Raw genomic sequence first — 10906 nt, 5'->3', positions numbered from 1 at the left:
TGAAAGCACAACCAACATTCAAAAGTGACCAAAACATCAGCCAGAAAGCATTGATACTGAGATGTGGTCTGTGCTCCCCACCTGCAGAACCACTCCTTTATTGAGGGTGTCTTGATAATTGTCAATAATTTCAATCTATTGTCTATTCCATTTGCACAACAGCATGTGAAATTGATTGTCAATCAGTGTTGCTTCCTAAGTGGACAGTTTGATTTCACAGAAGTTTGATTTACTTGGAGTTATATTCTGTTGTTTAAGTGTTCCCTTTATTTTTTTGAGCAGTGTATATTATTTAATTTGAATCAGTCTGATGAAGGTTCAGAGGTCTAGAAAACTTTTTTTTCCATAAAATCTTGGTTGTGAAATTGGACTTAATTGAAAGAATCAGCATTGTATTTTTGTGAGCAGAGTTCTATAATTAGTTATGTTTAGCACAGGAAGCTACTGTTTCACTTACCCTTGCTATATAGATAAAGATGAAGCAACCTCTTAAAGTGATATATAGGTCTGTGCATTATAAGTGTACTGTATGTGCAGATGAAGTTTCTTTTTGCAGCTGTCAAAAACAATGAACTTTCTAGATTAAACCACTTCAGGAAATACTCCTTTTTTTGGGGGAGCTTTGGGGGACTGTATTGTTTTCTGAAACTTTTCCTGAAGCGATTTTGAGAAATTTTGAGATGATTTCAAATATTTTTTTCATGAATCGTTGTTTTGCATTTTTTAATTCAGCTACTGGTGTTACATTTCAGCTCTAAAAGGCTACCATGGTGCAGGGCACAACGGCAATTGAGACTGGAGTTTATCCTCTCCAGTAAAAATTCCCGCTTTTGTATTGGATGCAGCCATAGCCAGACATTGGTCTGGAGACCATGTGAGCAATGTCATGAAGAGAACCTTATATCAGGATTATGGTGTGGGGTGGCCTAATGTACCGTAGCCGGTCCCCTCCAGTCTTCGTTCCAGGTACACTAACACTGATTTGGTTGTTACATTGATTTGGTTGTTGAACCAGTGGTGCGGCCATCTTTCCAAAGTGTGCCAGGAACCATTACTCAAAACAACAACACCATGCCGCATGCTGTTCATGCTACTATAAGCAACCTGCGTGGCCTAAACATACCGCCATGACCTACAGCGTCTCCAGACTTGCCTCCCATCAAACACATCTGGGACGTCATTGGTTAGCAATTGCAGAGGAAGCTGCCAGAAGCAGATCTTGATGATTTATGTCCCCAAGAGCATTCAGAGTGGCAGAACATTCCTAAGACAACCATTAACAATTTCATTGATAACATATCAAGGTGTGTGTGTGTGTGTGTGTGTGTGTGTGTATTTCTGCAGGTGGCATGTGTACTCGATACTGAATAGATTGGGATGTTTCGAAAATGTTGTTTTTATCATTGCATATCATTAACATGTCTATTTATTCTGTGATTTCCATAAATCAGTGACTTTACCTTCTTGGTGTTGCAATTCCAATGTTGAGGAGTGTAAATATGTGAACCCATAATTTATCTCTATATGCATTTGATATTATATAAAAAAATTTATTTGGAATAAGCAAAATGATGGCATGCTATTTTCATGTATGGCTCTTTTCTCAGAATAGCTCTATACATAGGAGCCCAATGGAGCATGGTACAGCAACACATGGATATTTCACAGATATAAAAAGGTGAACATTTAGCAACTCTTTCACCATTATTATTATTAATATTATTATTAATAATAGTAATAATAATAGTTATTATTATTTGTTTTACAGTGCCACTACTTCTAAAGTGCTGTATGTGTGAAAAAGGTTTACGAACTGTAAATATAATACATATATAAAATATAAGCAAGTACAGTAAACATAAACTAGTAGTGACAGAACTGGTATAGATGGAGAGAGGACCTTGCTCTCATGGACTTACAATCTATGTAGGTATTGGATGAGGAGACAGTAGGTTAAAGCGGTTGTCCACTACTAGGACAACCCCTGCTCGATCTGAATGTTTACCCCCGTGAAAATAAAAAAGCTTATACTCACCTCCTGTGCCGACGTCATTCCAGCGATGTCGGTACTCGCGTTCCCGGGGCTCATGTACAATTGTTATGACACATGAGCCCGGCGCCCAGTCAGTGCTGGCGTAGCAATTGCATAACAATTGCACATGAGCTCCAGGAACGCGAGTACCGACATCGCTGGAATGGCGCCGGCACGGGAGGTGAGTTTAAAATTTTTTATTTTCACAGGGGCAAACATTCAGATCGAGCAGGGGTTGTCCTAGTAGTGGACAATCCTTTTAATGGTGGTGCAACAGTTCACGTTGTAATAAGGTGGTAGCAGGGTTATTGCAACTACCATAGGGCTTAGTTCAAGACACATTAAACAATGTGATCTCAGAGATTTTGGATAAAAATGATTGTGGGTGAAGAAGACCTCCAGTGAGCAAAAACAGTCCACTCCTGAAATGCTGTGGATGCTGGAACAGGGTTGTGATGGAGCATCTGTCACCTAATCTAACATGTCTGTTTCAGTAAAAAACTATATTCCTCATGAAATAACAATGCTGGAGCATCTTTTCTTAGGACTCTTCATTGTGCCATTCCTCTTTTATTCCTTCTAGAAATGTAAGGATACATTGACAATCAGGTATACTCAGTTTCGGCTATGCCTCTAATTAGTTCTGCCAGTGTCAATCTGTGTAGGGACTCACTGCTTTCTCAGAGGGAATAGTAACACCCAGTTGTCAGTTCATTCATACTCTTCCAGGAGGAATAACAGAGGGGCGGGAGGGTGAGGAGAAAAAAAGATACTCTAGAATTGGATTTGTATGCGGTAAATAAAATTCCCTGACACTGAGATGTCTGCAAAAGGGACAGGTCCAGATTAAACTTTTTGAATACATTGCCATACTTTACAACATATGTGTAAAGGCAAAAGCTGATTTAACAAAGTATTAAAAGGGATATTCCCATCTATTCATGACTTACCAACAGATGCCAATAATCTGTAGAGGGAGTAGGTCTTATAATAAATTTCTCTCTAAATGTATATTTCACATTAACTATGTGTTGACATAAGAAAATGGAAAATATGTGTTATAAGGGAATGAGGACACCGGGGACAGAAGAACATGTTCTTTTCTTTAATATTACTCTGTGTCCTCTCTTTTGTAGCGTACAAGTACACAGTTGCTGTGTTACTTCTAATAGCCTGATGATCTGTATCCCAGATTCCATCTGATCTCCTGTTATGCCAAGCAACAAATATAGACAGGAAATGGAAAAAACATGACCGCAAGCGTATTGTGTAAGCCCATATCGAAAAATGAAATCAACATTTTGTATTTGTCCCCTAACTTCCTGTTATGTAACGTTAGTTAATAATGGGAAAATCTGAAAAGAATTATCGTAGCTGGGATCTTCCAACTCAAATATGGCAGCCGTGATGCCATACACTTCATCCGCACATTTATTGATAGGGATTTACGCACTGTGCTGGGAGATTATGATTATTATTTCTGGTTCTGAATAAATCTACACTGACTGTACATTATTCTACATGGAAAATACCGAGACATCAGAACCTAATTTCGCTTAAAAATTCATATCGCATGTGTCATCACATAGACTGTCTCTTGACATTACAAACTGAAAGTCTCAAGAGAAAATAGCACTTAGAAGTTTAGATTTGTTTTTATCATTTGTATTGGTGAACACTGAATATTTAATTTTTTCAGAGTTTTTTAAAGGGTTATTCTGATCTTTATAAATGGGTATTGCCTGATGACAGTGCATGGAAAAGTAGCTTGCTAAATTTCAAGCACGACTTCGGCCATCCTGACCAATGGTTTCTTCATATGTCCAACCAGGGCCACTCTCAGACAAATTAACACTCAAAGAATAATAAACATTAGCAGAATTGCTGTCTTTATGTACATACTACCTAACAAACATCAAAATGAAAATCAATATAAAATCCTATATGTTCCCCAAACTACCCTGCTAAATCCCCTCTAGCTTCCATTGCAATGCTCTGGTGGTCTCTGCAAGTCATTATTCACTTTGCAGCTATAACATACAGCCACAAGATCACTGCAGCCAAGTGCCAAGGCTGTCATAGACTATGTGGGTGCTGGGGCTGTGGGAGATTTATCATTTCTATGCTACTTTGTTTTGTATATTCAGAAAACCCCTGTAGAGTATGTTCACACATAACATTTTTGATGCGGATTGTTCTGTAACAAAAAACAAAGTGTTGTTAGGAAAAACTCTGTGCACACTAAGCACATTTGATACGTGGTTTACAAGCATTTTAGCAGCATTTTGACTTCCATTTTTGTTTCCCATTCATTTGAGCAGGGAAAAAACACTGCAAAAATGCTGAAAGAATTGACATGCAATGGATTTAAAATTAAAAAAAAGAAGTGTCTTCTGGTCTGTCTGGCTGGTGTACTGGGATAGTCTGGAATAGGAGACTACGCTATTCCATACAATAGTATATACTGTATGGCCCTTTTCACACTGTGTTTCTCATTTATTACACATAACTTAATTTATGGACATCTATGGTATGATTTCTTTGTCTGTGTGGATTGGATGGATTGTTATCGACATCTCGTGAGAATTTCATGTCAATAGCACCTTTAGAAATATATTTACTTAGAAAATTGGTGACGTTTCAATACTTATGTCACCTGCTGTATATATGCACATACAAAGTATATACACACACAAACACATATACAGTTTATACATATATTTGCACACAATATACTGCATGTATACACACATACAGTATACATACATACATACAGTACAGACCAAAAGTTTGGACACACCTTCTCATTTAAAGATTTTTCTGTATTTTCATGACTATGAAAATTGTACATCCACATTGAAGGCATCAAAACTGTGAATTAACACATGTGGAATTATATACTTAACAAAAAAGTGTGAAACAACTGAAAATATGTCTTATATTCTAGGTTCTTCAAAGTAGCCACCTTTTGCTTTGATGACTGCTTTGCACACTCTTGGCATTCTCTTGATGAGCTTCAAGAGGTAGTCACCGGAAATGGTCTTCCAACAATCTTGAAGGAGTTCCCAGAGATGCTTAGCACTTGTTGGCCCTTTTGCCTTCACTCTGCGGTCCAGCTCACCCCAAACATCTCGATTGGGTTCAGGTCTGGTGACTGTGGAGGCCAGGTCATCTGGCATAGCACCCCATCACTCTCCTTCTTGGTCAAATAGCCCATACACAGCCTGGAGGTGTATTTGAGGTTATGGTCCTGTTGAAAAATAAATGATGGTCTAATTAAACGCAAACCGGATAGAATAGCATGTCGCTGCAAGATGCTGTGGTAGCCATGCTAGTTCAGTATGCCTTCAATTTTGAATAAATTCCCAACAGTGTCACCAGCAAAGCACCCCCACACCACCACACCTCCTCCTCCATGATTCATGGTGGGAACCAGGCATGTAGAGTCCATCTGTTCACCTTTTCTGTGTCGTTCAAAGACACGGTGGTTGGAACCAAAGATCTCAAATTTGGACTCATCAGACCAAAGCACAGATTTCCACTGGTCTAATGTCCATTCCTTGTGTTCTTTAGCACAAACAAGTCTCTTCTGCTTGTTGCCTGTCCTTAGCAGTGGTTTCCTAGCAGCTATTTTACCATGAAGGCCTGCTGCACAAAGTCTCCTCTTAACAGTTGTTGAAGAGATGTGTCTGCTGCTAGAACTCTGTGTGGCATTGACCTGGTCTCTAATCTGAGCTGCTGTTAACCTGCGATTTCTGAGGCTGGTGACTCGGATAAACTTGTCCTCTTGGTCTTCCTTTCCTGGGGCGGTCCTCATGTGAGCCAGTTTCTTTGTAGCGCTTGATGGTTTTTGCAACTGCACTTGGGGACACTATCAAAGTTTTCCCAATTTTTCACACTGACTGACCTTCATTTCTTAAAGTAATGATGGCCACTCGTTTTTCTTTACTTAGCTGCTTTTTTCTTGCCATGATACAAATTCTAACAGTCTATTCAGTAAGACTATCAGCTGTGTATCCACCAGACTTCTGCACAACACAACTGAAGGTCCCAGCCCCATTTATAAGGCAAGAAATCCCACTTATTAAACCTGACAGGGCACACCTGTGAAGTGAAAACCATTTCCGGTGTCTACCTCTTGAAGCTCATCAAAAGAATGCCAAGAGTGTGCAAAGCAGTCATCAAAGCAAAAGGTGGCTACTTTGAAGAACCTAGAATATAAGACATATTTTCAGTTGTTTCACACTTTTTTGTTAAGTATATAATTCCACATGTGTTAATTCATAGTTTTGATGCCTTCAGTGTGAATGTACAGTTTTCATAGTCATGAAAATACAGAAAAATCTTTAAATGAGAAGGTGTGTCCAAACTTTTGGTCTGTACTGTATATATATATATATATATATATATATATATATATATATATATATATACACACACACATATATCATATTCTGCATATATACACACATACATACCCATATACTATATACTTTGCACATGGTGGCACATGTTAAGGAGCTGAAACTCCTAAACCCTTCATCCAATTTTAATGTGGATACCCTCAAATGAAAGCTGAAAGTCTGAACTTCAACTGCATCTGAATTGTTTTGTTTAAAATTCATTGCGGTAATGTCTAGAACCAAAATTAGAAACATGTTGTCTCTGTCCAAATATATATGGACCTAACTGTATATATATATACCTCCTTGCCAGGTTCTGTTCCAATTGTGCTGATCCCAGGACAATCATAGAGGGGTCAGCTATGATGGTGAGGACAGATATGACTGCAGGCTGCTTACATCTGCACATTGCTGTATTGTTTTTGACCCCTCCCTCACAACTTCTGACCCGACATTGCTGGGAAAGAAAGAGAAGTCCTGGTCAGGGCTACAGAGGATGTACAGCATTTTATACTGTAAGTAATGCTGTACATCCTCTGTGCACTTCATGGAGGGGCTGCTGCAGAAGCAAGAGTCTCTCTTTGTGGATGAGGGTCCTGAGCAATTGCCCAGTTACTCCCTCCTAACGCAAGCCCTGTGTGCAACAGAACTGGTTTGATACCATTTCAAAACCAGACTCTGACAACGTTAAGCTGGTGCTTCTGTTCCTGGGAACTCGTCAGCCAAGACGTCTTGTGCTTCCTTAATCGATTCCCTTCACACATAGCCTACCACAATCATTATTCACTAGTGATGAGCGAGCACTAAAATGCTCGGGTACTTGTTGCTCGAGTCGAGCAAATTGGAATATTCGAGTTCTCGACCAGAGCAACAAGCCCAATGTAAGTTTACGTGAAACTCAAGCATTTTTCTGGCGGCCCCCCGGCGGTCTGCAGAGGGCCTAAAAATTGCCAAAATCGATGAGAACAGTGTTCAAATAACATGGGAACAGCATGGGGAATACCCCTGGAAGCATCTCTGACTCCCAGGTCACTGCTGTCAACAATGTTGTCAGATTATTACGCCACTTTTACTCACAATAAAAACAGAAACAAAATGGATTTTCCTGGGAAAAATGTTAAGGAACATCCTTTCCAGGGTAATGACTTGCATAGAAGACAAAATAAATATGCAAAAACTAAAATGCTCCTCCGCATTTTTTATGCGTTTTTGCACTTTTGCATTGCTTTCAATGGTGAAAAATGAATTCACTGGTAAATGTCATTTTAACATTTTACTACCTTATCTGGCCATGTGGTGTATGAGACATGATCAGACACATCCTGTTTCATTTATTAAGGAGGGACTCTGAAAGTCACAAAGCCTATTTTTATAGGGCAATCACGCGGCCCCTACTATTCTTAAAGGGCCAGCAGTCGGCCCTCACTATTGTTAGAGAGCCATCAGCCGGCTATGCTTTGTTATTCCCATTATTAACAAGTGGATCTCCTATACTGTTATTGCGTATGCAATTACTGCAAGGGCTGCCAAATATTTGGACGCACCCCAATACCCCTTTGAAGAGACATAGAGGAGGGCCTCAGTAAAAAAAAATGTTCCCTTTATAAAGAAGTGGGTCTCCTATAACCACAATAACAATTAAAAAACACATAGAAGTGGGCCACAGTAACGAGTACGACATGTTCGTATTAGAAAGGAGCAGTTATGCTATACACTTATAGGGTATGCAGTTGACTCGCCCCCTGGGCCGTGGGGCACTCGGATCCGGGCAATAGGGAGACGATGGGGGTAGTAGTGGCGACCCGGTTCCGTGGCTCAGGGTGGTCAGGCCAATGGTAGTCTGCTACGTTCTGCTGATAATGTCCGACTATGCCACCCGTGGATTGCGGTTATTAGGAACCGCTGCTGCATTCAGACCGCTGGGGCTGATGAGGTGTGCAGCTAGGGTAGTGTGACTCCCCACGGGAAGAGTGCGGCCCCAGGGCAGTAAAATGGATGGTGGGAGTGATGGTAGTGAGAGTCCCAGTGTTAATAGTGCTGGAGGAGCAAGGAGCACACAGACAACAGGTTGCAGTCCAGGGTCTTTACTAGAACAGGTAAACTGACCCACAAACAGTCCCGGCTAGGAGGGGACCTGGATGTCTGAGAGCAACGGGGAAAATGGCCCTGGTCAGGGTGAGGGTGTAGGCCTATCGTGCTTTCTGCGCTCCTTCTGGCTATCTCCTCGTTATAGGGTAACAGCCCACGTTTCCGAGCTTTCCGTGTATTCTCGCCTGTATGGCCTGCGACGTGGGTTCCTTTCTGCTCCCAGCCTTGTACGGCTTTGCTGGTCCCTTCTGTTGTGGCAGGGCCTCCAGGCTTCTTAGGCCAAGGAATATACAGTCCCTTGCGGACTGGTTATCTGCTGGAGGAGGTAGAATCCTCCCAGCCTCAGACACCAAAGTCTGGTAAAGTAAGTCTCTTATCTGCCAAGACAGGCTCTCTTCGCCTCTTGTCTCTGGCTTGTGGCTCTCCTCCTGCCACACTTCCTCTTAGGTGCAATACAAAACTGTCTGTCCCTGCTCTGCTCTGGGACAAGTCTCAGTGCTGAGACAGGCCATCAAGTTCTTCCTAACCCTGCCCCCAGTACCAGCTTTTATAGGGGCAGCCAGCTCCCCCTACTGGCCTGAGACAGGAGGCATTGCATGCTAATGTTCCCCTGACTAGAGAACCTCCCCCTTGCTCTCAGACACAGCTTTAATTACACTTGTGGCATCCAGGCCAGGGTGACACACAGTGAGTACAACGGCTGCCAAAATTTAGGAAAAACCCCAATAACAATTTAAAGACACATAGAGGTGGGCCTCATTAACGACATGTTACCATTAGAAAAGAGCAGGTCTTCTCTACAGTTATAGGGTATGCAGTGAGTACAACGGCTGCCAAAATTTAGGAAAAATCCCAATAGCAATTTAAAGGCACATAGAGGTGGGCCTCAGTAATGACATGTTCCCATTAGAAAGGAGCGGGTCTGCTATACAGTTATAGGGTACGCAGTGAGTACAATGGCTGAAAAAATGTAGGAAAAACCCCAATAACAATTTAAAGACACAAAGAGGTGGGCCTCAGTAACAAGTACGACATATTCCCATTAGAGAGGAGGGGTCTGCTATACAGTTACATGGTATGTAGTGAGTACAATGGCTGCCAAAATTTAAGAAAAACCCCAATAACAATTTAAAGACACATAGAGGTGGGCCTCAGTAACGACATGTTCCCATTAGAAAGGAGCGGGTCTCCCATACTGTTCTTGTGTATGCAGTGACTGCAATGGCTGCCAAAAAATTGGAGGCACTCCAACGCCCCTTGCAAGAGAAGTAGAGGTCGTATGCCTCATGAAAAAAATGTTCCCATTATTAGGAAGTGGGTCTCCCATACTGTTTGCCTATGCAGTTAATGCAACAGCTGTCAAAAAATTGGAGGCACTCCAATGTCCTTTGCAAGAGACTTAGAGGTCGGAGAGCCTCATGAAAAAAATGTTCCCATTATTAGGAAGTGGGTCTCTCATGCTGTTTGCCTATGCAGTGAATGCAAAGGTTGCCCAAAATTTGGAGGCACTCCAATGCCCCATGCAAGAGACGTAGATATGGTGATATGGTGATATGGTAGATATGGTGGTGATATGGTGATGGAGGATGAGGATGAGGAGAAGGAGGAGGACAAGAGCAAATAGACAAAATCAGGAAGCGTATACCCATGTCTGGGTGTGAAGACACAGGTGCATGGGAATAGAGTTTGATCTCCCAAAAAAAAAGACACTGTATTTGAGTTTATGCTACGCTGCTATGATTCGGTGGTGTTGAGAAGTCTGGCCCAATCCAACCCTTGTTCATTTTTATAAGAGTCAGCCTGTCAGCATTTTCAGTTGACAGGCGGATGCACCTATCGGTTATAATTCCATCACCGGCACTAAAAACCTGCTCTGCCAAAAACGCTAGTGGCAGGGCAGGCCAGGACCTCGAAGGCACAGAGAGCCAGTTCATGCCACGTGTCCAGCTTGGATACCGAATAATTATAAGGCACAGAGGAATTAAGGAGGATGTTGGTACGGTCAGCAAGGTACTCCTTCAGCATCTTCCCAAACTTTTCCCTCCTTGTGAGAGTACCCCGTGCCACAGGGCCTGTGCGATGGGAGAGACTGAGAAAACTGTCCCAGAACTTTGACAGTGTTCCCCTGCCTCTGCTGGATTGGATTTGTGTCTCTCTCGCTTGTACTCCTTGGTTGTCCAGCGAACTGTGACCTCAGCCGCCAGCATTTTCAGATGGGAATTTTTGTAATAATTCCGTAACAAGGGCCTTCTGGTACTGCCCCATTTTAGGCTAAGTGCCCACGAAGCAGAAATGGATTTTACATGCGTTTTTCCTGCCAGGTAGAAGCATTTGTAAAGCGTTTTTGAATGCATTTCCGCATGCGGATTGTAAAGTGCTTTTC

This window comes from Phyllobates terribilis, unplaced genomic scaffold, assembly GCF_046119375.1.
Source record: "Phyllobates terribilis strain yellow unplaced genomic scaffold, ASM4611937v1 Scaffold_1__5_contigs__length_1240528914, whole genome shotgun sequence".
NCBI lineage: Eukaryota > Metazoa > Chordata > Amphibia > Anura > Dendrobatidae > Phyllobates > Phyllobates terribilis.
This window is presented reverse-complemented; position numbering follows the sequence as displayed.